General features: G+C 35.2%; 1 protein-coding gene across 1 annotated transcript in view; it reads left to right on the top strand.

Moving 5' to 3' along the window:
* LOC118190740 (Kv channel-interacting protein 4-like) overlaps window positions 1-26,660 on the top strand; it is a 445,497-nt gene that overhangs the window by 75,523 nt on the left and 343,314 nt on the right. The gene's annotated exons all lie outside the window — the stretch shown is intronic.

Raw genomic sequence — 26,660 nt, 5'->3', positions numbered from 1 at the left:
TAACAAGTTATTAGGATTTTAAACACTGCTTTAACTTTTTTCCACATTCCTCACCAGAATGCAAATTAGCTTTCAGTGTATATAAGCACAGCTAAGGTTTTTTAGAATATGAAAGAGAGAGTTTCTAAAACTTACGCTAAACTGTTAGAATTTCGCCATCTCTATCTATAACTGGTCATCCTGGCTTTTACATTATCACGCAGCCAAGACTTTAAACCTGCGCTCTGGTAAACAAATTGTGCCAGCTTATGCTATTGAATGTGCAGGCTTTGTCTAAGTTATCAACGTTTAAATACATTTGACTGTTATTATTTAATTTACATCTCCACGACTAGTATTTTATGTCTGTAGCACAAATCGTGTCTTTTATGTGAAACGTTTCGGTTAAATAAAATGGTTATTCAGAACCTACTCAAAGTTTTGTCATTTTATTTGAGAAGTAGAGGTAACTGCGTAACATATCTAGTAGGGTTTTAAGATTTAAATTCAATTTTAGTTCAATTTCAACTTTACATACTGTGTCACCTAAAGGTATTGAAGAAGATGACGTTCGAAGCTATATTTTCAAATCATAGCATAAGAACACACGTATCCATTGGGGCACATACAGTTATCATTGGGCTTTGTAAGGAAGGAAAGAATAATAAAAAATCAGTACTATTTAACTTGTAGAGACATTAGGCATTTTGGAATCAGAAAAGATGAAAAATATGTAACGCCTTCGCCGGGACCCACCACGGACCTCTCACGGGACTCACCACGAACCACGGACCTCTGGAATATGCGCCCAGCGTGCAGATCACCACACCATGAAGGCCTACCAAGAAGGCGGGAAAAGTACCTTATATACTTCCCCTTTTAAAGGGGGTTTTAGGGGACACCGCCAAATCCTGGGTGTGGAGATTCATCATCCACTACCCTTTTAGTTCGGGCGCCACTGTTGAGACATTAGGATATTTTTGGAAGCAGGCAAGAGGAAAAATGAACAAGCCTTCACCAGGAATCGAACTGCGGACCTCTGGAATACGCGCCCAGCGTGCAGACCAAGACACCACGAAGGCAAGCCAAGAAGTCGAGAGAAATACCTTATATACTCTGAGCAACAAAGTTTATAAACAACTTTATTTACAAATGGTCACAAAGAAGTGATAGTTTACTTAAAGCTGGTGCTATTCCGTCAATTTCATATTACAATACTGAATTGAGGAGAGGTTATGTGCGGGCAGTATTAAATCTTTTCCGTATGTTTTCAACTGCAGATCTGGATGAATTGTACTTCCAAAAGATACTGGCTTGTTAGCTACAATTTGTATCATAATCTTCAATTTAGTTTTAGCTCCTTACATTTAAATCTCGCCGCCAGATGGTACAGTGGTTAGGGAAGCCGACTACGATACCGAAGAGGCCGGGTTTCGAATCTCGGAGAAGACATGGCTGTAATTGTCCGTCCCTTCATAGGAGGTAACGATGGTCGCCTATTATGTTCCTCCATAGTACCACTTCTTCAGGCCACCACTTCCGCCCGCCCTAGGAGTGGCAAATGTCGAAAAAAAAAATACAAAACCGTGCCTGCTGTTCGAAAAAAATATATTTTAAGCTCTCCAAATGAATGAATTTTTGAGTCAATTTTTATCAATACAGTGAAAATTTATCGAATAAGTATTTCAGAAATAAGTTCGATTATAGAGTAAAAAGCTACTTCCAATTAGAAAAGCTGAAAAAAGAAAATGATTTCATCGCCGATCTGTCCTGGTTAATGATAAGACCGCAGTCCTGCTCTCCAAAGTAAGATTATTAATTTCTCCGATCTGCCAACAGTACGTTTTTGCATTTTGTTTGGAGCACAGAAAAAAATACAGTAACGTAACATGGATATTTTAAGATTTGATAATTTTTTCATTTCTACATCCAAACAGTTTAGGAAAAATTACTGAAAAAAAGAAGCCACTCAAAGAAATACATAAAGTTATTCCTATCCGATTGCCATTCGTTTATAAGCTTTGTATAGTTGTATAAAATACGTGAGAGGAACCAAAAATTTCGCTCTTAATATTCAGAGTTTGTGTAAGCTGGGTGCGCTATTATAACATTTGACTGTGCTTTCAGAAACGAGATGTGTTTCGCTGCATGGTGAGACTTGCTAAGCTTCTGAGAAGGTTCGAAATCCTTCTGTGGGATAGGCAGCGGTTCTCAACCTTTTGACTAACGAGTACCACTTAAACAAAATTGAAAACCTTTAGTACTACCACTACAAAGTACTACTACCATCACCATTTCACAACAAAGCTCAGATCGCATAAATTTACGAGTGTTAGAGAACACCCTCAATCAGGATATTGGGGTTTTAATTTTTGAATTTAATAGTTAAAAATACTTTGCTTCTTTGCGTACCACCTATTTTTCTCTTGCGTCCAGTTGACAGCCCCTGGTATACGAGACCTTATATGTATTAGTAATGTCCGCGCTCTGCTGCATGGTGAAACATGCTAAGTTTTTGAGAGGTTTTGGAATCATTCTGTGGTGTACGGGACTTAATATTTACTAGTAATATCCTCGCAAGTTCTTTCATTTCCTTGTGTTTCATGTTTTCAAGATATTCCCATATGAAGTATGAATAATAGCCAATCCTTTTCAGAAAACTATCCAGAAAGGCATTTTGTTTAAGGCAGAGAGTTCGATTTCCAGTTTCAGTTACTCTTAATTAACTGCATGAAATGCAAATCAAATAAAACTTTGATTTAATATTAAAACTGGAATTTTTGATAATTGATTTTGTGGTAGTAATGTGCAGTTCCTCATTCTCATGATAGTTTTCTCACGTTTTAAAACTTTTAACTATGATTTTAAATAATACTTATGCGAAAATGAAGCGAAAAGAAATGTTTTTTAGTATTAGCTCCTTTTTAAAATACAGGAGTTTGTCGAGCATTGGATAATGTAAGAAACGAAATTTTCTTCCCTTTGCATCGCCAGAGAGACAGTTCAGAGGGAAAGGGAGTACTTTTCTTCAGTGACATTCTCTTTTTTTCCTGAACATCGTTCAAGAAATATAAAATAACGATCTGTCATCTGTCACTGCATTGCAGCAAAACGAACACCTTTCCGAGAACGACGGTCACGAATAACGATTGCTGTCGGAGCCATCGAATTCATCTTAGATTTGATGAAAAACTACTCTTTAATGGGTAAACGAACTCTATAGTTATTAACTAGGTTAGCGTTTTGAGAAAAAACGATCGTTTTTTCCCAGGGAGAAAAGCTTTATACTTCTGAATTTACTTCGTGCTTCAACCGTATATCATGGCTTATAAAAATAAATTCATAATGCATTACCTTAAATATCTGAATTCTTGCTTTATAAATGACTGCATTTAGTTTTTACCCGAATAAATAAATTTTCTGAAACAGAAGTTTAAACGTTTAATTTGCAGAGTTTTTAGTTTACCACCGCAGGTCTATAGAAAACCAATTACAACTAATATTAACTGTCTATAATGGCATTTAAAGTACCTTTCCTTTACATAAATAAACTCAAAATGTACTGCATTAATTACTGTATACCTTACTTTATAAGTGACGTAATATGCTATTATAAACCTATTTATGAAATTCCTGAAAACAAGCATTTAAACTTGAAATTTAAATTGTTGAAGCTCTAGTAATTCTAACCGTATATTGTAGATCCTAAAAATGGTTTATACATATAAAATAATTCAAAGTAAAATAGATTACTTTTTATTTTATATTTTATATTATAAATCTTTAGTTATTTTACAAACTAATTTGTAAAGTTTGCGAAAAATTATCTAAAACTTATGAGTACTTGTAGAGCAAACCAGTTAAACCTACTAAAATTCTATTAAATCTTGTGATGCTTCTAGCTTGCTGCTGTTGAAAGACAATTCACTAAGACATGCTTTAAGGCTAACATTAGCAAACAAGTGGAATACTGAAGGGGAAGTATGTACTTTGGTTTTGAAAACCGAATTCCCGAGATCGTTAAAGTTCATTTCTGTATACTAAAAATTAAAATGTTTTACCTTAGCCAAGTTTTCTAATTTAGTTTCAATATTTTCTATTTATCTAAAACTTGAACACTGAACTGCATACCGTATGTTCGAATAATAGTGCCGTTATATCACTACATAATATTAAAATATTGATTAATTATTCATGTTATTATATTGATATGATTATTTTCGTTGTTGTAGCATTATTATTTATAAGAAGAAATTTAAATTTTGCTCCAATGCAATGAAATTGCATGGGAGTATATTTTACCAAACTTACTATACAGTTGCCATTTTTTCTGACTCTGAGATTAATATTTTGAAACAAATTTCAGCCCTCAGATCTTAAAAATTGAGCCAGATCTGGAATGTTGGAAATTTTATAATGTGCTTTATCACTATGATTTGACACACGTTGTTTAACGTAATAGCAATTTCAGTTCCTTGTTAAGGAGCACAAATTTAACTTCAGGTCATAGATGATAGTTTATCTATTCTTTCAATTTTTCTTCTGCTAAATTAACTAGAAAACTTCGTCAGTTGATGATTTCCTATAATATTAAGACATTTTTAAACATCTAATTCAGCTAATGATTTTGACCTAATTTTCATTTCTTAAGACAGCATAAATGCCGTTATCTTACTTTGCTTTTATCATGACTGTCACCTTTCCTGGTTTTCATTCACCTTCTAGATTTTGTTCAGCAAGGATCTGAAGCTCTAATACACTTAAACTTTCCTATACTTATTTTTTTTAAATCAGATAAAGCGTCATATTATCTTTCGAAATGTATTGAATGCTTAAAATTCAATATAGAATTAGTTTAATTAACTCCAATCTAAATCTGAGTTATGTTTATTACTAAAGTTAGCATTTATTTCATAAATGTAATTATATTCACAATTCCTGGTTATTTTAAAGATTAAATACAATTAAAAAATAAAACTGTTTTTCAGCATAAAAATATAATATAAATTATTTTAAAAATGCTCGAGTATTAAGGTAAGTCAAAAGAAATCATTATATCAGAAATCGTTACAGCAGACAAGTGTAACTGAAATATTACAGTATGCTGTTTTACGCAAAATTCAACTTTAGTTTATCAGGTTCAGTGTTCCGCCTTACTTGCTTGGGGAACATTCCAGAACCTGACTCGGAACAGGGAGCTTACTAAAGCTATGTTCAATAAATGTGGGAAGTAGACAAGATACACAGGAAGGGTATACGAAACCCTTTATTTTTCACTCTTTACAATGATTTCCGTACTTCGGAATACAGAAACCAACCACTTGTGGTCTGAACGTAAGAATATAAAAATATTAACTAAACTCTAACTTAACTTTGGAATAATAAACAAGGGCCTACGTGGAAGATTGGCCGTATATTAACAGGAAGCCGTATGTAGTACAGAGAACTGTTAACACTACAATACGTTTAAAATTATCAAGAGGATTAAACCTCTGGCCTGGAAGGCAACCAGCAACCGAGTAAAAACTGCTAAGGCAAGCGGCCTGCTTCCACTAACTCCTTCCTCTCTCTCGCTTGGCAAAAAGCCACAACTTAAGTACTTGGCGTTCGCCAGACAAATTTGCATAAATAAGTAAAAGGTTTTAATTCTGGCCGGAAGTAGAAAATAAGAAGTGATAGAAAGGATTTAAAATAAAATAAACGTTAGTAAAACTTAAGATCCTTACATACTTCCCGCCAGAGTTAATTAGTTTGAAACTGAGGTCTAAAACGACCTTGTTGAAAACTTTTAGCTCTAGAATCTAACGCGAGGCCAATCTTTTACAAACATTTCTCACTAGAAACTAGAAATTTAAAAAAAAAATTCTTTTTACATTATCAGCTCCATGGGCAATCGTTTTTCATCTGTACTGCATCTAAACAGGAGCTTTTAGTTCAGATCTGGTTCCTTCCAGAGATCTGGAAGGAAAACTAGTTTAATGAAATGTTACACAATGAAATGGCAACTAACATGAATATTTATATTTCTCTTAACATTCTTATTTCATTCATGACTTTATTTTAATTATCTCTCCCCGTGCTCTCTGACATGTGTTGTAAAAGAAAACACCAAACACGAATCTGTTTATGTATACGTGTTCAACACTGCCTCCTACAATCAAAACACTAACGTGTTAAAATTCAACATAACAAGACCTCGTAACACACCCTATCTTCATCTCTAAACCCTGAGGTACTATTCTGAAAGTGGCTAACTCTGAAGTGTAGCGTCAGAGAGCCTAACTACATTCATTCAACCTTTAACACATATTCACAATACTTTTCTCTCTTTTTTTTTTTTTTTTTTTTTTCAGTCACACGAATAAGTTTAAAATCTTTGGCATTACTTTCACTTTTACCATATCACAGTATTTCTTAACATTTAAAATAACAGTTCACATTGTATATAAGAACATATTAACATGCCGTTAATTTTACGCATTTTAAAACATACATTAGTAGTACATTGTTAACTTCTATTCTTTCCCAAGCAAGTGCCAATTCTTCTACATTGAAATACTACATTTCAAAAGTCTTTCAGACTAAAACTTCTTTCTTGCCAGAATGTTTTAAATAAAATTTATACAATAACTTTTACAATATTCAAGTATTTACACATTCCTATTATACATCAACTTTAATTTTAGTCGCGAGTAATTGAAAAACATAATACCAAAATAGGTAACAACCCATTTCTCGCCTTTTTGGCGATAAAGGTAGACCTCACATGAGGTAAAACGTCTTGAAATCTGCCACTTGCAGTAAGAATGAAAGATTAATTTAAGTTTGCAAAGTAACATAAAATTTTACTTATCTTTGTGATATTCGGACATTCTTTTCTCAGCCCAGTCCTGGAAGGTAGCGAAGATTCTAGTTTGATTTATCCTCCTTCTTGTGCGGGCTCGCCCTTCAGTGCCTTCCTCTAGAAGCTTTCTTTTCCCTCCAGTTCGATCACCCTTGAATATCTTCTTTTTCGCCTCTGCCTGTGGTCCTGGCCGTTTGATGGCCACTGGTCTTGGCGGAACCGGGACACTTCTCTTTCGTTCCTGCTTGGACCTCGTTGCTGGCCGTTCAAATTTTTCTTGTATCTTTTCCTCCGCCGCTGGTGGCCCTTCCGCAGTTCGGCGACATTTGCTGCAGAGAGCCCTGTCCTATGAGTAGATCTTCCGTTTGGGAGCCGGGTTATAGTTGCCGTTATTTCTCCTGGCTCTCTTTGCATTCGTCGTACTTCTCCCTTCTTCATTCTGGTGTGGTCGTGCGCTCTCTTTTGTGGTCGGTGGAACGGCTTCTTTTTCTAGTTACCTTCAATTTTCCAACGGGGAAACTTTCTTTTCAATTGCTCCTGCCTCCTAATGGCTTGTCCTTGTGCTTGACGTTGTTCCACCTCTGGAGCATGTGCCTGCCGTGCCGGATCCTGCAAAAGATCTTTGAATGTTTGCATTTTATTACGGTCATAGTATGGTTTTATTTGATCAATGTTTGCGGAGCATGTTTTACCATTCCTGGCTTTTAACACCACTACAGCGTGAGTTATTTTTTCTATGACATATGGTCCTTCAAATCGTGGAAAAAATTTGGCGGTTTTATCTTCTGGTGCTGAAGAAAGTGAATGCTTAATTTTTAATACTTCATCTCCTACTTTATAAGTTACTCCCCGTCGTTTCAAATCGTAATAGAGTTTTTGTTTTCTCTGTGTTACTTCAGTGTTCTTTTTTGCTTCTTTAATTAATTTTTCTATATCACCCATTTTAAATTCTGGGGCTCTTTGTTGAACATAAAATAATTTATCTAACGGCGTTATAATCTTTCTGCCTAAAAATAACTCAGCAGGAGTTTTTCCCGTTGTATCATGTTTTGCGGTCCTAAGGGCGAAAGCAAATTCATTGACATAGTTATCCCAGCTTTTATGAAAATTTTTAACATAACTACGGATAATTTTCACTATATTTCTATTGACCCGTTCCGCTATATTTGATTGCGGCCGATACGGGACCATTTTTAAATGACGTATGACCAGTTTTTGGCACATGTCTTCAAATATATTACTTACAAACTGAGGACCATTATCCGATATAACTTTTAGGGGCGCCCCGTATTTTAAAATATATTTATTTAAAATAGAATCAGTCACTAATTTCGCAGAGGCTCGTTTTAAGGGAACAATTTCGGTCCACTTACTAAAATGATCAACCATAACAAGGAGATACCGACATTTATTTAACTGACTTTTTGGGAAAAGGCCCAATAAATCGATGCCAATTATTTCATTTGGAAAATCGGATTTAATACTATTTAGAAACCCGGCCGGGCGGAAATTAATATAATTAACTGCTTGACATGTTGGGCAGGACTGGACATACGCCCTTGTTAACTATTGCAGTTCAGGAAAATAGACTGCCTCGCGTACGCGTTGGATAGTTTTTCGAATACCAGCATGAGAAGCTAATGGTCTGTCATGTAACTCCTGCAGGATATTTAATCTAAGACTAGCTGGGATAACAGGTCGAAATTCGTTGTTGGAATTTGCAGTTTTTGTATAAAATAATAGACCATCTATTAGTTCGTAATGGGCCGCCCTATTTCTTATCGCCACAATATCTTGGTGGCTAAAATTTTCAGGATCCTTTAAATACTCATAAATGTTTCCAAACTCAGGATCCTTACCCAGTTCGGTTATTACAGTTTCTCGGGAATTTATTGTACATGCTGTGAGCATTGCCACCTTTACAGTATTACCTTCTTCATCTATTTTTATTCTGGATAGGGCATCTGCTACGATATTTTCCTTTCCGGGGTATGCTTGATTACTAGATTATATTCTTGTAGCTTGAGTGCCCATCTTATTAACCTTGGGGATAAGTTTTTCCCTGAGTACAATTTAGTTACCGCCGCATGAGCAGAATACACTGTTATTGGCGCCTTTCCAAAATAGACTCGGAACGTTTGCACTGCTAACAGAACTGGAAGTGCCTCTCTCTCGGTTGCGGAATAATTTCTTTGTGTTTGATTTAAAGTTCGACTAAAAAATGCCACGGGCTGCTGATTTTGCGAAAGTACCGCTCCTACCGCATAATCCGAAGCATCCGCTGAAATTTCTAAATTCTCATCCTTTTCAGGAAATTTCAACACAGGGGCTTGCGTTAATGCTTGTTTTAATTTTTCGAAAGCACTATTTGCTTCGGCCGTCCACGAGAATCTTGCCTTTTTCCTTTTTAATTTTAACAATGGTTCAGCAATAGCTGCAAAATCTTTTATAAAGGACCTATAATATGAACAAAGTCCTAGAAAAGAAGAGAGCTTCTTAGCCGTATTTGGTGGCGGATACTTTTGCACAGCGATTATTTTTGATTTCTCTGTCTCGATTCTTTTCTGAGATATTTTGTAACCTAAATATTTTAATTCAGGGGCTGCAAATTTGCACTTTTCGACATTAACTTTTAGACCGGCCTCATTTAATAAAGAAAACACCTGTCTTAAATCCTGTACATGTTGGTCCAGATTATCACTAGTAATAATGATATCGTCTAAATAGATAAATGTGGACTTTCCAAGAACAGCCCTTAACACAATGTCCATACATCGCTGAAATGTTGCCGGTGCCCCTGAAAGGCCAAACGGCATACGCAGGAATGCATAAGTGCCAGACTTGGTTATAAAAGCAGTCTTAGGCACGTCCTGCGGTCTAACCCCTATTTGAAAATAACCAGTCGTTAAGTCTAAAGTCGTCATATATTTGGTAGACGTTATGTTCCTTAGAATTTCTTCAATAATAGGTAACGGATATACGGGATATTTAGTTATGGAGTTTAATTTACGATAGTCAATCGCGAATCGCCACCTTTTTGGATGTGTCAATGGATAGTCATTGTTTTTCTTACATAAAACCACCGGGCTAGCATAACTACTTGAGATGGGCGTTATGATCTTTTTACGTAGCATATGGCTAATGTGCCATCCTATAATTTTTTCTTTATTCTTATCATACTGGTATGCTTTGTGGCGAACTGGCATTGAATCTCCGGTGTCAATACTATGGTCAGTAACTTGAGTAAATCCTGGAATATCACTAAATAACGAAGCAAATTCACTTACCACTTGTCGGATTCTTCGTTGCTCTTCCTTACGCAGGTGATCAAGGTTTAACATTGGCGGTTCCGATTTTTCTTCTCGAACTGGTTTGATCGTCAGCTTAAGGGACGCTTCATTAAAATCCAGCGTTGCTTCTGCCTCTGAAAGACAATCTATCGCTAAGATAATATGTGCTTGCAGATTCTTTACTATAAAAAACATAACCTTTACTTGTTCGTCCTTGATACGAATGTATAGCGGTAATTTACCTATGCTCTTAATCTTTCTCCTTGCGCAGCTAACGCTGTCGTATTATCCGAATTATATATGCGGTATTTCCGAAAATACTTCCTAAAAAAATCTTCTGCCACACAGGAACACTGCGCGCCTGTATCCAGGACTGCGGTGGGTGGGATGTTATTCACCAACACTTCAATCTTCGGAAGAGTCAAATTTTTCACCATTACTGTATTTAACTTGAAGGAAGACGGGTTTTCTTGGCCTTCGGATTTCCGCACCCTCCCGTCAGCAGTAATCCGTTTTAGTTTAAATCTTTTTTCATTTCTATGCTTTCCTTCTTTTTCCACTGGCCTTGAGACTTTTTTCCTGGATTGCTATTGAACTGTCGACGTTCGCCGGCTGTTTTTGGATGCTCGGGTTTCCTTGCCCACTGATTCACTTTCCTTCCGTAGCCGTGTGCTTGACTTTGCTGTGGTCTTGGGTCACCAAATTGGTTTCGTTGTTGATATTGGCGTCTTCTTTCAATGTCCGCCGTTCTTCTACTTTCAAACTGGATTGCTAGCTCAAATAACTTTTCCAGTGTAGTCGGATTCATTAATTCAACAAAGTCTTGTACTTGGGGAAGTAACCTCGGCAAAATCACTTGAATTATCTCAGGATCCGGACGGTTTCCATACAAGAGTTTGAAGACGTGAATTTTTCTTAAAATAAAGGTGGAAAGATTTTCGATTCTTTGCTGATATATGCTGAAAAGTTCCGTTTCTAATTTCGCACGATCCCTTACGACAGGGAAGGCTTTTACTAGGGCAGTCTTGAAATTTTCGTAAGTATAGGTGGGACTTCCTGCTTGACCCAAGAGACTTCTGCCTATACATTTGAACCAATTAAGCGCTTGGCCCCTCAAAGCGCTGGTAGCTAAGGCAACTTTCTGGAATTCGTGCACGGGATACATCATGAAGTGGTCCTCCAATTTTTCCAAAAACCTGGTTACCGGTGAGTTTCCATTAAATGTTGCTTCTGGTTTCATCGCTGCGCGCATGGTCTGGACGATGTAACCAAATCCTTCCAGGGCGGCAACTGGCATTTCTGGATTCTGAGCCGCTTCTGCAGACAGCACAGGTTCTTCTTGAAACTCGGCCATGGTTATTCGTCTTCGTCGGGCGCCACTATCAGGTTCAGTGTTCCGCCTTACTTGCTTGGGGAACATTCCAGAACCTGACTCGGAACAGGGAACTTACTAAAGCTATGTTCAATAAATGTGGGAAGTAGACAAGATACACAGGAAGGGTATACGAAACCCTTTATTTTTCACTCTTTACAATGATTTCCGTACTTCGGAATACAGAGACCAACCACTCGTGGTCTGAAGGTAAGAATATAAAAATATTAACTAAACTCTAACTTAACTTTGGAATAATAAACAAGGGCCTACGTGGAAGATTGGCCGTATATTAACAGGAAGCCGTATGTAGTACAGAGAACTGTTAACACTACAATACGTTTAAAATTATCAAGAGGATTAAACCTCTGGCCTGGAAAGCAACCAGCAACCGAGTAAAAACTGCTAAGGCAAGCGACCTGCTTCGACTAACTCCTTCCTCTCTCCCGCTTGGCAAAAAGCCACAACTTAAGTAACTGGCGTTCGCCAGACAAATTTGCATAAATAAGTTAAAGCTTTTAATTCTGGCCGGAAGTAGAAAATAAGAAGTGATAGTAAAGATTTAAAATAAAATAAACGTTAGTAAAACTTAAGAACCTTACAAGTTTCTCCTGTGATACATTAAATTAACTTTAAATATCCAATGTTTTTTGTAATATATTATAGATGCTCCACGATCTATCCTTTCATTACGTTATAATTTAATTTTTCCCTTTTTTCTTCATACCTTCGTGATGTGACGGTAGCACACTCGGCGTGTATTCGAGAGGTCCAGGTTCTAGTCCCGGCCAATGCATTGAACATTTTTCATGTCTCCTGCTTTAAATTAATAACTCTACAACTTGTGAGATCTTTTCATCACTGGACCCACATCAGTTCAAAGGCACAAATGAAAATGCATTCCTCAGCTGGCCTATAAAGTCGGCGGGCATCACAACTTGCTAATTTCTCGGAGAAAGAGGGCTGTGTTAAAGATATTGCTTTCTTTATATCATTACCAATCCTACCTTAAATAAACACAAATATGCGTTATCTATGTTGTTGTGTTATTCACACTGGATATTCATTTAACTGAGAATTGAATATACACTGTATGTGTGTAACATGACGAAAGGATGTAGGTCATCTAGTGAAAAAAGAATTTTAGAATTGTAAAATTTTATTTTGCGCATCACAAGCAAATACGTGGCACTTAAACTGTTTTCTGTAAACATTTGTAACAAGACGATTTATTTTAAATACATCAAAGTGAAATTCAAATTAAAGCAAAATTGAATATTTATTCAAAATTAATTTTACAGGAAACTATATATTCGAGTAACACTGTTACGCGTCCTACTTCTTCAAGAAGCAAATATATTCTGAACTGTTATTAGACAATAATTTGGATTGCTGGTGTCCAGTCATCACATAGTCATCATACTGCATTTAAAAATATTTACAGAATCGCCCAGGTTCTTAATTTTGTGTAAATTAAGTTCTTCGTAAGTAAATTATCGGTAAGGTTCATTTTATAGCTTTTGCGCAGCTTTAAAATATGTAGCACGAAACTGATTATTGTTTTAATGTATATCGAGTTACAGGAGACACACATGTAAAATGTCTGATAACCAAACTTTACTGTTATTTCTATTTGTGAAACACGCGTATATTCTAAGAAATAAAACATTTTTAAGCAAATGAATCAGTTTCCTTCGTATGTGTCTTATATTACTATTATCTTTTCTTCCCTTATTTTTACGCGAAGGCTATTTGGGAAACAAACATAACTACGATACAGATATTTTTAAACAAAAAGAAACTGTTTTTTTCAATATCAGATAATTTGCTACCATTGATATATATGACGAATATTTTGTTACCATTGATAAGTATCTAAATATTTTAATTAGGTCTTGAACTGTTATTAAATATTATTAATACTATAAGTTTGAAATATTATTAAACAGTATAGTTAAAAATTATTAGTTTGAAAGATTTAAAAGTCACGCGTGCTTGACATTCAATTAAAATCTAGCGGTGCTACCATTTAAATTTTCGTTTTACTATTGCCGATAAAACTGTGCTGGTGAAATTAATTTAATGAGTTTCGTAACGAAAGATTATTTATATGTAGGAATAATTAATATGCGTACCATAAACGGCGTTTCAGAATAGGTTTGTTAATATTAGAGCTGACTGTAATTCTCACATAGCCAGAACGTATCTTTAATTGGTCATTGTATGCGCAGAATTTGCCTATTCGTTTGTAACATATTAAACACTTTTTTCAGCGATCTGAAGTTTGCTGAGATCAATAGTTTAACTTAAGTAATTTAATAATTATCACTAAGATAGAAAAATATTTAAGAAATTTCTAATCAAATTTTTTTGTTGTATACGCCACAGAAAACAATTTAATATTTCTATTATTAAACAGATTTTTCTTTCTTCAATTGTTTCATGGACATAAAGAAATACATATGTTCAATAAAATACTCTCTAACTAATGCTCTTGGAAGATGAGAAATAAAATGCATTAGAGACATCCACACAGTGGGAACTCGTTTGAGTGCTCCTTTTCCTTCATTCGATCAAAAGTTCATAACCATGACGAACCGTAAAAGAGAATCGTATCGCATATTTTAGCTATTATTCAACTTTACTTTTTAGCTCACAGTTATTGTAAGGTTAATAATGCGTTTATTAAAATCTTATAATTAGTTTTATTTGCAATATTGGTAAAAACCAGGTTAATTATTCGAGCTTCATCGAACGATATATTTCGAGATAGTAGATGCCGAAGGTAAATTAATTTGTTTTTATTTAATGCCAAGTTTAACTAATAGACAGCTCTTTCAGCATAAATCGAAAGCTGATAAGTCTTCAAGAATTCAAGTTTCGTTTGTATATACACTAATCTACATTTCTCAATAAAAGCATGGAAATTTCACTTGGAAAATTATCAAGCAGATAAAGATTTCATGCTTAATTTCCATGAAACGCATATTATTCTTGCTGTAAGATATTTCCAAACTATCTTTCTATTACCCTGATACAAACCCTTGATGTTCGTTTTAACAATGCAATAGAACTACGATATTATTTATGCATGCTATAGGCATAGTTCCAAAGATCATTACGTTTTTCGCAAAAAGGAAGAGTGAGAAACCAGCAGTGCACTCGTCGGTAATAGAACTGCAGATCTTCCGATTGCTAGTTGGATGCAATAACCACTTACACCATAACAGGACGTGCGGAAGAATTGCCTTACTCATTATATTTTTATCCTTTTAAATAGGACAATTGAAAAAATGCACGATATCCTGTCAACCAATTCAAGGTGGTAACGGCTTCTCGTCTACCATATTTTAGTTGGAATACATATTATTCATAATTTGTGACAGGAAGTATAAAGTTTACTGTCACCAATCAACCTTATACAATTGCGGCAGGAATCAAGTGTTACCGCCGGATTTCGAAGCACGGCGAGAATCGAGGCCCACACACGCACATAAACCAATACACACAAACAAAAAAGGAAAATCTGATCTGGATATCACATGTCCTCCTTGTAAGACCTATTAATTTATACATATATATTGCTGCATTATTTTAAACTTATTTCTTCGAATTATTCTGACTTATCTAACAGATCCCTCAAGTCAAGTTAAAAATGATATCAAAATTCACAAATAGTTTTAATTAAATATCTAGGCCAAATTTTGCCTTTAGGGAGTTCCCAAATATGAGCACAGGAACCGAGAGACCGCATTAAAAGTTAGGTTACGCAGTTTACAGAAAAGCTATTACATTGTTACGTTATTTCCTTCACGGGATCGTGTGAATTTGGAGTGAATAACGACGACACTTGATGAAGTATTGAAACACACTTTACTGGCCGGTATTAATCAGGACAGCTCCAAAATCTCGGTTACAGTTGTCGAACTGTTATAAACACGCTGGCCGATCAGCGACACAGCTTTCACACTATCAGGCTATCACGGTGGAGACAGCTTCACTGCAAGCACCCGAGTATAGCTCCCGACTCTGCTCGGTCTTTCTCGGAACTCCACGTACTCTCGAGACTCTCCACGCTACAACTCGCGATGCACTCGACGACACACAGAGCACGGTTCCCGACTCTTCGATTCAGTCGTTCCCGTAGCTCAGCACGCTCTCTCGACGATGGACCAACCGCGATACACTAAGAGACTCCTTCGGTGAACTCGACGACCCACTCGGCACTCGCTGCCCGGCTATCAACTCGATCGACTCCGCAGGAATTGACTCGCTAGACGAGACACCAACTCGATACTGACTATCTCGCACTGTATGCGAGGCACACACACACACACGCCCTCTGGACGAGGCACACTGCAGGAGTCTCTTTGTGTTTCGCGGTTGGTGCATCGTCGAGAGAGCGTGTTGAGCTCCGGGAACGACTGAACCGATGAGTCGGGAGCCGTGCTCTGTGTGTCGTCGAGTGCATCGCGAGTTGTAGCGTGGAGAGTCTCGAGAGTACGTGGAGTTCTGAGAACGACCGAGCAGAGTCGGGAGCTGTACTGTGCTGCTTGCAGTGAAGCTCTCTCCACCGCGATAGCCTGATAGTGTGAAAGCTGTGTCGCTGAGCGTGCCAGCGTGTTTATAACAGTTCGATAACTGTAAACGAGATTTTGGAGCTCTCCTGATTAATACCGGCTAATAAAGTGTGTTTCAATACTTCATCAAGTGTCGTCATTATTCACTCCAAATCCACACGAACCCGTGAAGAAAATAACGTAACAATTGGTGTCAGGAGTGGGGTTTGAGGGTGAATACCAGTGACAAGACCAATTGAAGATCTATTAAGACAGCTCGTGACTGCCTTTGCTGAATTCCAAGAAAAGATAGAAGCCGGATATGCTGAGATAAAAGCCGGATATGATGAGATAAAAGCTGGATATAAAGAGATAAAAGTTGGATATAAAAAGATGACAGCTGAGATCAAGAGCGAAATAAAAGCCATACGAGAAAAGATGCAAGAGGAATCTACGAACCCCGTACGAATGTGAAGGAAGAAAATAATGTAACAACTGGTGTCAGAAAAGAAAAAACGTAACAATATATATATATATGTATGTGTGTGTGTGTGAAAAATCTTAATGACTCTACAATATATATATATATATATATATATATATATACAATATATACAATCTACAATATATATATATATATATATTGTAGTGTCATTAGGACTTTTTTTGGAACAGGAGATGTGAAAAAATGAACATTGTCCTCGCTGGAACTCGAGCCTGGACCTGGAGGGTGCTACCGTTGCACCACGAAGGTATGCGGAAATGAGAATTTATTTTATTTTAACCTCTGAGCAGGCTTCCGACCTAAGGTAGTGATCAAACGGAATAATGCCCGATCAGCGGAAGGAAAATCTATATTGTTCGCTACCAGAAAGTAATAATTACAGTAGAAAGGTATATTACACTGACAACTTGGCACATAATGATACAAATAATTCATATATACAAAATATTATAATATAATAAGAATGTTCTTATTCTTGATATTTAATCGATTGCCTTCAGTCTTATGAGTCTCCTGATAAATATAAATATAGTGCAATAACATACAATGGCGCAATAAAACAATAATATTTACAAGCAGATTGTCCACAAAGATTCCGCAAACAAATTTTCCATAATGGGTCCATAACATGTCAGAAATACCATTTGTTCTAATGTTCCACTATACTAAATTAATTATATTTCAAAGTCATTATTTATAGTTCAAAAATGCTTTCATAATGGGTCTATGAATTGCTATGAACTCTTGAATTCTAGTACTACTAATTCAAGGAAAAAACGCATATAAATCAAAATAATGCAAAATGCAAAATAATAAGTTCATAATTGAATTCTTTACGAAATCTAGTACAAAGTGCCCCCGTTTGGCAATAACTCAGCATAAATAATATTAGTAAAATCACATTATATGGATTACAGTTCATAATCACTTTTTAATGCAAAACGGGGACAAACAACAAAATCATTATTAAACTTAATATTAACAGTTGAAACAATTCAATATAAATAATCACGAGAACATAATTTGCAGCTGAGATTGTAGTTCTGACTTACGGACATTGTCTTGAACTAGCAACATGATCAGTACCAAGGTTTCTGCCTCGAACATGATTTAAACTAATGCAGTTAGCACTTGGGGGTCCAGCGTGACATTCTTTAACCAGACTGTCGTGTGGTGATGCGGAATATGCACAAACATGAGCTTGGATACAGTTACATGCGACATGACCAAAAGCCTGGCAGCGATAGCATCTAAGCACTTGTACAATCTCACGAAAAAAAAAAACATGAGGTAAACGCTATAAAAATTTTACCACACAGTCCTAATTTTACTAAGATAGTCTCTATTTATGTTTATTATCCAAGTTGAATCCTGATCATATCGTCTAATTATTGTTCAAAGAGAGATGAAATTTGCAATCTATTGCGGAGTCACTGCTCTGAAAGCTGCAATTATGTCTTCAACCGTGGAATCTTGTGGGACCCCAAAGACTATGATTGAGTCCATTTGAGGTTTAGCCTTTCTTACCTTAAATTCGGAGCTAACATTATTAGAGGAAAGAAGAGTAGACTCTAGCTTTTTGAGTTGCTCTCTTGAGGAGCAACTAGCTAAAATATGATTGTATTTTATTTTCTTGATATTCTGGATTGAAATTCAAATCTTTATGGATTAATCTTTGAAGCTAGATGATGTTGCAGGCTTACTCATGTACATGAAGGATTCTTAGATTTAATAATTAATGCGTGGTCCGAGCGTATTTTTTTTTACCAGTTACAGTATTAAATGCACGTCTCTCTTTTTGAAGTGTTATTGGAACTAAGATTTGTGGTTGTTTATTTAGACTCGTAGAAGCATACAACGAATCCACGTCCGTTTGCATATCATTACTAGATATGAATAGGGTCACTTGGGTAGTTTTGTCCTTAGTACTGAAATGATCAGTTTGCACATTCTTAGCTAAAGAACACAACACCAAAGCGTCAATTTGCACATTCTTATCATTATAACACATGTCCAAAGCATCAGTATTTGTTTCTTGATTCGCAACATCACATATGGAGGCCATTCTCTTCTCTAACAAAGTTTTTAAGGAAGTAAGTAAACTTAGAGATAATTTACGAGTTTGAGACGCAGCGATTGTCTGATTCATGTGTTCGATTAAATCATCCTTTAATTTTAACATGAGCGTAAAATTTTGCAAAAGGTTGCCAGGCATTTTAGTATCCTTTGGATTAAATTTTAAAAATGCCTGGGAACTAGTAACTTTAATAAAAAAATACAGATGCTTATTAAAATTTGCCAGACCCTCCTTATCTGTTTGATAATTGCCACCTTCAGCCATAATTTCAATAATAAAATTACAGACATATTAGTAACATAAAGTAAAATACTGTGAAGTTTGTTTCTCAACAATGAGAGTCATAAGGCCGCAAAATGTTACAGGCAAACAAACTTTAAGACATTATGGAAGAAGCATATTGAAAACTTACAGTTATTAGAAAAGAACCAAGAATTTTAATTAAAAAAATTTTTATAAATTTAAATATTAAGGATGTACAAAACGTGTTTCAGTGAGAACCGAAATATTATAAATGCAGACTGTTAAAAAGTTTCAAAGCTCTACCTAATAAGAATGGATACTTTAATTTGAAAATTTTATCACACGTAAGTATTAATTTATAACTAAAAGAACCAATTACATAAGAATACACAAGAAGCACTTTTAACTGATATACTGTCTTAGTTACGTAAAATGAGCCAAAATTATTGGATAATACTATACATTTTAAAGAAAATTTGTGGCAACAGTGAGCAAAACTTCAACAATTACTATAACAGTTATTATAGTCCTAATGACAGAAATAAGCTTTAAAAAGCGTCCAATATGGTTGACTTTAATACAGTACAGGAATAATGATTAATATAACTAAATATTTGTTACAGGGGTACAAGCCTAATAAAACAATATAATTTCATGAAAATACTATCCAATGAACGAGAATAAAGAGGTAGTTAATTATAAAAGTCCCTCTTGTCATGTAAATTATATAAAATTCAATTTTATGACATAATATTTTTAGAATGTTAACTGAATATTATACAAATGGCGCTATAATACGATGTAAACAAAAGATTAAAAAGATCACTTAACTTGAGCATTAATCACTGAAACTACATATATTATATATCCATGAAATTAGAATAAACTGTAGAACACATTTTTGATAGCAGTTGACCTCTAAAAAATCACTGAAAGGTACTATTATAAAAAATGCATTGGCTGAAGCAGCATCATTTGCGATAATATGACGATCACGAAAAAGACGATGTCTTCTGAATCATCCCAGAATCGCAAACTTGGTATCCTCATATGTACGAAGACTTCACGCAACTAATGAGCACAAAAAGAGATATCAAGGAATCAGTTTTCCACCGTGTGTAGCAAAAACAGCGCGGAGCAAAAATATGTACGTTCATACTGACCGAAGGCAGTTAACCCTTGAACTGACAAATATTCGAAAATCGGCTACAAACGTTCTACTTGGGTACCTGCATCGCAAATTCTGTTTTGCCTGAGCCGCCACTGGAGGAAAATACCCCCCCCCCCTTTTAAAGGGCGACTGGGGTCAGGGGACCCATTCGCCTAATCCTGGTGGGGAAGAATCATCCGCCACCTTTTAGTTCCGGCGCCACTGTAGAGACATTACGTTGTTTTGAAGCAAACGACATGAAAAATGTGCAGTGCCCTTGCTGGGACTGGAACCTGGACCTCTCGAATACGCGCCGAGTGTGCTATCGTCACACTAGGGAGGCATGCAGAAAGGAAGGAGAAATACCTTATAAGATATATGTAGGAAATATCATGAGTACCTGCATGTTCGCTACTAACCTAAATGAATATCTTTGGGCACCTTGTCCTTTTAGCCATGACTGGGATTCAATTTATAAAACTGTAGCATTATCCGGCTTTGTGATTGATATTGTCTACAGGGAATGTAAACAAGGACCTACTGAAAGTAGAGTAATTGATTAAATAGGGTAACTGATATTATATTTTTAACGCATTTTCAGAAACCCTCTAGAAGATAATAAAAAGGTATCATATAGATATATTGTCGAAACTCAGAAATTATGGTCACGGAAAATGGTAGTAAAATACATTTACTGAGTCTATTCCTAATTGCACTTACAAAATAAAAGCTTTATCGCTTGCTATATAAACTCTTCTACTTAATTGTTATTTACTTGTAAGCTATTTTATTAATTAAAATTAAATTTTAAAGGAAGAAGTTTAAATAGACATCAGAAATGCGAAATATTCCTAACTATACTATATTTTTAATTTAAGCTTATTCAGTTTTCATAAAATGTGTTTACTACGTTATATATTAGTTTAATTTTATTTGGTTTTATAAATGTAGCTGACGTGTCAGAATCTACAGATAACATAAATTTAAGTTGAGTAAATCCAAGATAAAAAATTAGCCTTCTTTTGTTTAAAATAATATACCCATTTTATCACGTAGAGAAATTCATTTTGAACACATTTATTTCATATGCAATGCGTGTATTTTAAAATAAATTTACATTAGAAAAAAATATGTTATTTTATTCCAAACGCTTTCCTCCATCATCTAATTAATTGAAAATTCTTTCTAAATAGGTATAATTTAGATCTTAAAAAATTATATCGAGTTCCGGAAAAGCATTGAAGTGGAGAAGAATTCTTCCAAGATACTGGTAAATTGAATTAATTTTCTTTCTCGGCAGCCGTTTCGTTACTAATTAAGGTTCCAATTACTGCGTTTTACTGAGGTGACTTAAGTTATGCCCCGCTTGCACTTTTAAATCGACGCCCTATTAGTCTTGGAAGGTAACAGAAACAGATAAAAAAAAAAAAAAAAAAAAAAAAGGCCAGCTCAGAAAACAATTTCCCATTCTTTATACCGTGAAAACAAATATCATTTTTATACCAATTTCTTACGCATGGGAAAGACTTTAGTCTCGTTGAATTTTATTAGCTAGCAATTTTTCTTTCTTTATTAGCTAGGCATTCTTTTGTTGGAAACAGTTCTTCCTGGCTATTTAACTATCAGCTTATGCAATTTTTATCACCTTTCCATCGATAAACGGTCCAGTTAACGGTTTCCGATAATCATTTTATAAATCACCTGCTTCGATGAAGCTAGTTAAAAAAATGGTAGATAAGAGATGAACAGATATAGAGCAAAATGTGAAAGAATTAAAAAATTAAAAATTCCGAAAAACTGTAACGTCCCCCCTCCCCCAGAAAAAAGCAAACTTGTTCAATAGTATGCAATGCAAAAAGTATTGCTTTTTGTATCTCCAACTACTTTGTAGAGACATGAGGACTTTTTGGAAACCGGAAAGATGAAAAATCAGCAATAGCCTTCACCGGGAATCGAACCACGGACCTCTGGAATACCAACCCAGCGTGCAGAACCACTACACCACGAAGGCACACTGGGAAAGCTGGATAAATACCTTGTAACTTTATTCATTTTCAGTGTTAAATGTTCAATTTAATGTTAAATGTTTCAGACTTAAATGCATTATTTATTGGCATTGCTTATTTCTCTCTTTTTTTTACTTCCTGCCCCTTCTAGAATGTATAAATAATTTATCGCTGATATAAACTTTCGAGTTTTCTAGAAGTATGGTTAGGCTTAGTTGATTATAGCAAAACCCACTAGGGCTATCTGCCTAAGGGAAGGAATGTCTTCGTGGATGACTTTCGAAGGGAAACTGGCCCGTACACACTTTACACATGAGGGAAAATACGAAACGTCCTTGCAGCCAGCCCATTTGTTGGAATCGAACCCAGATCGGAACTAACAGTGTTTAGCGATTTTAACGCTCGGCCGAGCCATTTCCTAGATATATTAACGTTTCAAATATTAATGTTTAGCAAAGGAAACTAATATTGGTTCCTTATTATTCTTGACAGATGTTAAACTAAATAATAGTAACAGTAATAATGAAGGATAAAATTATTGCTTAGATTTGTTGTTTACTTTTCGCATTTTTTCGACGACATTTTACAGTTTCTGTTTGCGCTTTATTCTTCAAAAGTACTCAATTTGTTACAACAGCAACGTGTAGAGTTTAGTGCTCGTAGTAATCATCCAAAGTGTCTAAACCCTTCGTAGATGTTGAGCGAATTATTGCTAAGTAACAACTAAAACTTGGGGAAAGACCCTTTATTTAAAACTGAATAAGAACAGAAGACGTATTTTTTGTTTAGATTTCAGCCGAACGTATGGCGAGATAACATAGAGTAACAGTAAATTAAATGTAAAATTTAAGTTCAAATAAACTATTATCCGAAAGCTACGTAATCAGTTTGACTCAAAGGTGGCTCAAAACGTAACCGGTATTTGATTCAGCTATCTGCAACTATAATGCAAGGCCGAAGATACGAAATTTTATCTCAGATAGCAACCTAATAACTTAACGAGAAGCAGAACATGTTTTGTCTCAAAATCTAAAAACCTCAATTTAAATACAAGCGAAGTAAATTTGCATTCTGGCGGGAAAATGGAAAAGGAGAAGTGAAAGTGCAGATCCAAAATACAAAACTACTATTTAATTAACATAAAGGAACGTCAGAACGTTTTGAGTTTTCGATGGTGCAAGAGCAATCCGCATTCACTAAGATTTTTATTTGGGAATCTGACGTTTTCCTGGATAGAAATATGGGGCATTGTATGATGCAAAATACAGAAGGCTACAGGATATTGTTACTTGAATATTACGTCTTTTTGAATACCATTATGTCTATTGAAAATTTTAATAAATATCATTGCTACAGTATCTTTTATTACGGTACATTCTCTAGATTGCTGCCTGAAGGAAAACGAAATGATAACTCCGTTGTTGTAGCAATCCCAGCAATTACATTCAAGTCTTCGAAAGCGTTTTAAGGCTAGCGTACTTTTAGCTGCACCAACTAACAGTTAGTACCTTTAGTCTTTCAGTGCAATTATTCAAGAAATTAAATAACGCATTCAATATTTTATTATAAAACAAGCGTGCATTAAAGGATTTTGTATAGTAAGAAGTTAATATATGTAGTTTGAACATCCTGAGTACATTTAAGGGAAGGTAGACTATAATGTTTCGTAGGTTTATTGTACTGAATGCATGTTCTGTAACTGCAACTTAGGATGGATATATGAAGACATATCTCACCCTAGTAAAATGAAGAGTGTTTATATAGGCACCTTTCGGATTTGGAATGGTGCTTAGCTAAAACGTCTTGGGCTCGATAGAAAAGGCTTCTTTAATGAGGGAGTTTCTGAAATATTTTATTACAATATAATATTACATATTACCCTTGAAGGTGTTCAAGTTTATAACAAAAAATCCTCATTAATTGTCATGATAATTGGGATAATTTATACCGAACAGTTTTTGATTGGTATTGAACTCGTCGTTCGGAAAGCTCTATTAATCAACATAAAAGTATCCTTCTTGTACTATTCGCTCAGGAAATTTTAAGTAGAGAAGCTAATGGACCAAATAAGTAGAAAAACAACAAAGCTCTCCATTTCGAGACTAATGTTTCGGAAGAAAAGGGCCAGAAAAATCTTCTCTCTCAGATGAATAGGTTCGCTTAAAGGTGGTTACTGGCAACAGATCTAGAGTAGAATAAAATAACAACAGTGTAGATGGAGATGGGTTTTCAAGAAGCTACTCAGCTGTTCTAGCCCGGAATCTTGGGGCTTCTTTTGGCATAAAGAAGTGAAAAACAGATAGGAAGTTTCATTTCAAAATAATTCTAAACGGGTGGTAGCTCCTGGAATATGGCAGAAGGTTTCTATCTTAATAAAAAAATTAACATATCGCGTGATATAGTTAGTCATTCTTCCAAGCACCGTATTTTAAAAATTAGACTATTTTATTTGGTAGTCAGGTAAGTTTATTAGAAAAAAGTACGCTGTCTTCTGGAAAGTGAATTGTATTACTTGTACATTCAAATAGTAGCTGAATATTGCTACTAAGAAGGTTTATTGTTTTGGATGCGATTTTTCTGCTAAGCTTTTGCCCCCAAACTTTTATTAGTAAATTATGAATAAGATTTGTCAAGAAGATATATCATCTGGTTCAAAAATTTAATGCACTAAATCAGCTTTCAGATTTGAATATCCTAATCAAATCAGCGGCTACATGAAATCTATATTACTATATCTCAAACTTAATTTATTTTCCATGTAGAAAAGGTGTGCCAATTTTCTCAAGTTTTAATAACACTTAAATTTGAGTTAAATTCTATCCTACTGTTCTTGGATTTCGTCATAATACTCATTCAGACCAGAACGTTGTACCGGTTTAATAGCATGGGGTCTAGTTTAAACATAAGAAATTACTGGTTATCTTAACAGTAAGGCTATTGAAGGTTTTTTACTACGGCATAACTGTGCTTTATTGAGGGTTGTTTCCTGATGCATTTATGAGCTGCTGAAATAGTTAACCACTATGGCGGGGTAAACATTAACAAACTTAGTGACAGTGTAAATAGCTAGACCTTTAGTTTTGAATTTAGGATCTTTCAGTAAAACCTCTGAATCTTAGCTTCCAGACCTCAACTTACAATTTTGTGTAACGAAAGGTGAGTCGCTTTAATTTTTGTTAGTATTTTAGTTTATAAACTGTCATTATTGATTAAATAAATACTTTATTTTTACTTGCTTTGTGCTTTTTTTTGACACTTAACAGTTACTAAGGACGATAACTCACTAACAATTTAACTTTAGGTTATCCGTTAAGCTTGAATATTCAGTTAAGTTTTGATTTCACAAAAAGAAATTAAAGAATCAAAAACTTAAAAATTTAATGAAGCCTTTTCCATAGTACGAAGTATGGTAAGACCCAACGAATTAAGTCGTTAGGTTTTCATTTGCACTACATGCTTTTTTTTTTCTTCTTTACAGTAGTTGCTGTCTGCCCACGTAAGCTGATTCCCATGCTTCTTTTTGCGCATGTGCAAAAGACCGCGATCCATTTGTCAAAAAATGGATTCCGTTTGCAAAGATCCATCAGTGTTTTTAAGTTTTGACAAGACCTTGTTACAGTTGCTCGTATTTTATCTCGTTTTTTAACAGCTCGCTCGCCGGAGTTCAAACTTACGTCGAAATATTATTTGGCGGTCTTATCCTCGGCACTTTTTTTCTTTCTTTGCACTGACGGCGGGGCAGACGATACACTGCGCAGCTAGCATATCGGCCAGATGGCTTCGCTGAGTAAATCAGCTTTGCTATGAAGTTCCAGGCCAATGTTTTGCGGAAAGACAAGTAAAATGTTCGCCTCTTCAAGAGTCCACAAAACACTTCGGTTTGTTGAGGGCTGAGAGGTGCAAACATTAGTGCTGGACGAGACAGTGGTTCAGGAATGGAAGAAGGGTGCAGTGCAGATAAGTAGAACAATGTCAAAGTCCACATAACTTAAAAACTTAAAAACGAATACATAGTTCTCCTGCCATCCTACATGAGCACTGGTCTTTTTTAAGTCGTGTAAGGGATGCAGATAATTACGAAGGGCCCATACTCTGTTAGAAACTCAATAAAATGATGCGAACCACCTTTTAAAAGCTTACCTACTTTTGGAAAAAATTCTGTAAAATCCTCGGCACTGTCGAAGCGAGTTTTATAAATATGCAATATAAAATATATAAATATAAATTCATTATTTAAAATGGTCTGCATAAAATGCGTTTCCAGAACAGTATGCCACAAAAATCTTTAAAACCCTTTTCCATTCATATTAGTTATATTCTGGCTTTAATCAATGATTACGAAATGGAAAATATTAAAAAAGATGGTAAACTGCAGCACCAAATGAATTTGTTCGATAAATAGTTAAATTGGTTTATAATTGGTGTTATCTAAAATTTAAAGCAAACGGTTATCGAAGCAAATCTTTTGAAAGCTGTTGAGACCAAATTAAAGAAAAGTGACATATACCTTAAATTAAAAACTTAAGTTGGCTTTACTAAGCGGTCATTCTATGCACTGGTAAATTAAAGATGCCTTATTCTTTCTGACACACCGATAGTTCTTCACTAGCATTAAAATGTCAAATGCATTGTTCT

The sequence above is a fragment of the Stegodyphus dumicola genome, chromosome X1, assembly GCF_044657685.1.
Source record: "Stegodyphus dumicola isolate Sdum_Otavi_A_Nest chromosome X1, ASM4465768v1".
Lineage (NCBI taxonomy): Eukaryota > Metazoa > Arthropoda > Arachnida > Araneae > Eresidae > Stegodyphus > Stegodyphus dumicola.
This window is presented reverse-complemented; position numbering and strand designations above follow the sequence as displayed.